The sequence below is a fragment of the Buceros rhinoceros genome, unplaced genomic scaffold (genome assembly GCF_000710305.1).
Source record: "Buceros rhinoceros silvestris isolate BGI_N320 unplaced genomic scaffold, ASM71030v1 scaffold35582, whole genome shotgun sequence".
Classification (NCBI taxonomy): Eukaryota; Metazoa; Chordata; class Aves; order Bucerotiformes; family Bucerotidae; genus Buceros; species Buceros rhinoceros.
In genome coordinates, this window is record NW_010397839.1 from 46,245 (window position 1) to 51,400 (window position 5,156).

Here is a 5,156-nt window from a genome sequence, read left to right on the forward strand (position 1 = left end):
CTGAAAGAAAAACAACAAATCTTAATGCTGCATTGGAAACATTTTAACACAGAAATAACGCTGCAGAAGCACTTGCAGATTTATTAAGACCAATATTGCACCTAGATTCTAAAATTATTTTTTTAGTACTATAACAGTATAGGAAAAACAGTTAAAAGTTCCTCCTCTTTAGTTAAACTGGAACGATGAAGTATGTTCTTTAGCTACACAGAATAAAAGCTATAGAAATATATTTGCAAAATGGCAAATGCAGATCAGAGGCCAAAATACCAGGGTGGGGGTGGAGGGTCGGGGAAGGAGAGTGAGTATTATTTTACTATGTATGTATGTCTAAGTTATCTTTTAAATTATCCTAGAAAGATTTTTAAATCTCAATTTATACTGCAATAAATTAGTTTAATCCAATTTATTCCTGCCATTAGTTTTTCCTCTTCTAGCAATTAACAACTCCTAAAATAAAATCAGAGTATGCAAGTACTGTGAAACATTTGGAAAAAAAAAAAAAAAAGGCAGAGTTTTTGTCATACTGAGTACAAGTTCTACTTGGAAGCAGTATTAAACGTATGTACTAAAAGTACCATCATCTTTCTAATCCCAAATTTAAATTCTCACATAAAATTTAAACAAACAAAAAAGCCAGTGTATTTTAAGATCTGTCTCCCTTATGACTTGCTGACAACTGATCTGACATTTTGAGTTTAGCGCTCTGTTGCAAACCTCATCTCTGATACACTGTTTTACTGCTCTGAGTGGCTTCAGTTTTGATGCCACAAGGTACTGTGGCTTTCTGCAAAATACTGTGCTTATCTGCCTTGGAGCTGGTGAGAGTTACTCAGTACTCATTACACCACAGGGTCACAAGTCGAGACCACCACGCAGCCAGGCAGCCAGCCTTACCGTGTGAAGCCTCTTCTCACTGCAGCATTCATTTCTGAGATTTGTTTGCAATTGCCTGGTCACTGGAACTACCGGATGCATCCAACACACCCCTAATTTCTAGGGTTTTTTATGAGGTTATGTAAAGATCAAGCAACCTGGGAAGCTGACGCTTGAATTTTTGCCTGAGTGGCATCTCCACTTTTAGTCCTTAAGACCTCCAAACCAGCCTGAAGCTGGGAAAAGATTTTGCTTGCCTCCCCTTAGGATAAGCAATCTGCTGCCTTCTGATACTTGCTATAGTCCATGTCTCCCACCTACAGTCATGTCAAAATTTTTCTAAATCAGAATTTGGTGGAATGAGATATTTTCCAGTTTAATTGGCCCAGACCCTCCCCAGACCCACTCAGCACACTCTCTGCCCTGCCTGAGCTATCATTTTACCCTGTATTTTAGCACTTGCCATGAAGAGGGTGTATTCCTTACAGACAACACTACATCACAGGCAGTGGGTTTTATAACTAATAACAAAGTCATCAAGAACTGTAAGGCAGCAGCACTTGGTCAAGCTGCCACCCCCCAGAATATATGATGGGGTTTGATCTTCGGAAGGTCCTGCAGATGCGCTACCACATCCTGGGGATCGGCCAGAGCACCTCGAATGTGCATAGAGATCTTGCGTGGCCCAGGCTATACTAGGGCACTGAGAGAAAATCAGCAGCAACAGATGCAGCCATGGTTATTCATTCCCACTTTGATACCTTTAATTAAGGCAGTGCAAGTCGATTCATTCCAGAAGGATTGTAACATGATCCCTTAGCACTGCAATGTCACAGGAAAAAAGGGCAAAACTTCGAAGTAAAAATAATGGGTTTAGTCCCAGATGACAACTCTTACCCCATTAGCTGATTTTTCTTTTGCTATAGTCTGTTTTTTGGCAATATATATACCAGTTGAATTTACAAATAAATAATTTAAGTAAAGGACAACACACACTGTATTTGTAAAATATGAGCTGACTGTTGTGAAAATACAAATATCTTGGCAGTCTAACATATACTTGCTTACACTCAAGCTGTATAATTGTTACAACTAAGGGCAGCATGATTACAAAACTGAAAAACAACAACATTTGTGCCAAACCAAAAACCCCAAGCCTTGTTAAAGTCAGGCAAGAGCAGCAGTAACTTTCATACAACAAATATTTAACATTCAGAAACTGGAAGGAATGATTTATGTTATGCAGCTGTGCACATGGACTTTGTTAGAAAATCTGTCATTCTATGAGGTAACGAAAAAACAAAAGGTCATTTCTATCGTGACTTTAAAAAAGTTATCCGATATAAACCACTGCAGCAGCAAGTACAGCGCAGTAACAACAGTGAAGCAGAGAGTTTGTAGTGCTTGTTCCTGTGTAAAAATGTTTCTATTGCTAAAACCACTCCCCAGAGATAACATGGAAGGAGTATAAACATCAGACCAGCCTGTTAGTTACCCATTTTTAAAGATCAGTTGATGTGGTCTCATTTAACACATCATCAGTACTGTCAAATGCATTATTAAGAAAAGGGTCTGATTTTCAGATAGCGCAGGCTTTCACATACAGCATTTCCAATTAGGCATCCAAAGACCCGAAAAGCACTTGTAAGGCATGGTAAAAACCCCACAGAAAACGCAGAACCCAAAATATATTTTCTCACTAACACTGCACCACTTTCTAATTAACGCAATAAACTCTGTGCTGTCAGTTCTCGGATTTTCTACAGCTCCCATCAGCGCAGTATCTCAGCTCTGCTAAATGTTTCCATGATAAAATAATTTTCTACAAGCTGTGCATCATGTTTTATCTTAACTGTATTTCCTGCCTTAAGTGAGATGCAATTCGGCTTAAAGCTGCTCTTCTCCAAAGGTCTGGAGCACTACAGAAAACACAAACGTATAAGCTGATTCTACCAGCATTGCTGAGCCTTTTGCCAGCATGAGAGCACTCTCACCAGCAAGTACATTTTTAGATCAGGCACACCGTCCATGTACATAAATTGCAACTTCAAATTCAGCCCCATTTCAAACGGACAGACGCTGGTGCTGAATAGTCTTCCTAATCTTTAAAAGTGAAAATGCTTGATGATATCCCAATATCCCAAGCAATGACAGTTTTTCAACCATTCACAATTTTGCTTTGATTAGAAGGGTATATATTTAATATTTTATTTTTACATAATATAATGGGACTTCATCAAATTCTCTGCCCTGAATCCATACTGATGTCTAATAACTTTCCACCCTGGAATAGATTAGAAAAGAAATGACTGCATGTCCAAATCTCTACTTTTAAGCTCCTAAATAGATCTGTCATATTAATATATGTATGAGTAAAGAAAAGAGTAAGAACACCTTAAACTGATACATCACTTGAAATTCCACTGAAACTCAAAGTTATGTGCAAGGTAAAGGGGTGGGGGGAAACAGTGCTGCAGGACACATGAAAATACATTTACAGTCCTTTACCCTGTAGAATCAGTTTTTGCTCTTGAACCAGCAGCAAAATCAAACTCATCTTCAAAGCAAACACCTTATCACAGATCTGCAACAGCTGGTGCCTCTAGTGCAGGCACAGTCCTACATTTCTTCTGTACGCTACATGACAGGTTATCTGTCTTTCAGCTTCTCTAAGGGCAAGGGTTTGCCAGCCCATGTCTCTCTCTCCAATGGCCAAGGACAGAAGTGATCCCTACTTCTTAAACAATTCTCAGCACGCTCTTGTGGTCATCACCTTTGCTCCTATACACACTCTCCTCCACTCTGGTCCAGGACTTTGCCTTCCCCCAACCTTAGCAATCTTCATCTGCCTCCCCCCTCACCCCTGAGCAAAGATTTGGTTGGCTCACCACTGCTGTTCTGCTAGGACTCGCCTTCCCAGCCCACTCTATCTCCTCAGGATCTCATTCCCAAGTCATCTCATCACTGCTTAAGGCTTCCTTGGAATTTGACTAAATGCAAAATAAACAGAGGCACAACAGGCAGCTTCTGGCCACAGCACCTTTAGGGGCAGAAAAGTCACAGGGTGGCGGAATTGTTGCCCTCCTTTAAGCACATCAATCAATGAAAGAAAAAGGAAACTACGCATCCTGGGCATGAACCATCTGCAAATGTGTAAAAAGCAGAGAGTGGTCATCAGAAATACACACTTGCACAGAAAAGGGCTTCTACCAATAGACAACTATACAGTCATTTAGGAGAAATTCATATACAGACACAAACACTAAAAAAGCATCTCAGACTTTTTCATAAATGCAAATGTGACTAATTGTGACATTACAATATAGCATTTCCCTTTTGTTCTTTTCCTTTTTTCTTGCCCACTTCCATTTTACCTCCTTTATAAATCTGAGCCATGGTAGTACTTTCAGAGTATACACTTTTTAACAGCAAACTCAAAAATTGTTACTGTTGCCTCAAAATGTTTAGACTGCTTGTCTCTGTGTATTCCTTTTATAGGAAGAATAAAAATGTTTACTTCTGCTTGAAATGGTTCTCTCTCTCTCCCCACTGAAAATCAGCCAGCTCTAGGGCAGAGCAGCAGCAGCTTAACTATGCACAGTAACCCCATAAAGCAATTTAGGATTTACTGCAAGGTTTCCCGTAGAGAATTCAGTTTAATTTTTCTTTTAACCGTATGTCATTCCCTGCAGCCCGGTGATGTGGAGCATGCTGGAGGTTAGTTTAATGCTGTCTGGGAGGAAATAACCAGCTATCTGCTGACACAGCAGCTCCTGCTCCAAACTTTGATTTCATTTGGCAATATCCCCATTGAACACAGGTGAGGCCTCAAGTAGTGGACCCAGTGGAAGAGGCTAGTTCTTAGGCATGCAGACCAAACATCAACATGATCACGAGAAGAAAATCTAATTCCATGTTTTCTCACCTGACCTAGGACCAAAGAATCGTGTAAGTCATAAGTATGCAAGAAAATGTGCAAGAAAGTACAAAACATTCTTCTGTAAGCTGTGGCCTGGGCACTAACCAGTAAGCATTAGCATGTGTATTCAGATGCTAATCTTGCTTTGTTTGGCAGCAGCACGCATCAAATTTTAACTCCTCCAAAGATGCACCATGAGCAGAGGTGGCCATTTGCTGATCCATACAACAGGCTCCTTTTTGTGCATGAAAAAAAAACTTCTAGAAAAGTCCTCCTCAGCTTCAAAATCTTCTTCATTAGCACCTTCCCTATGCCCAAAGGATGCAATAAAAAAAAAAAAAAAAAAAAAAAACACCTCGAC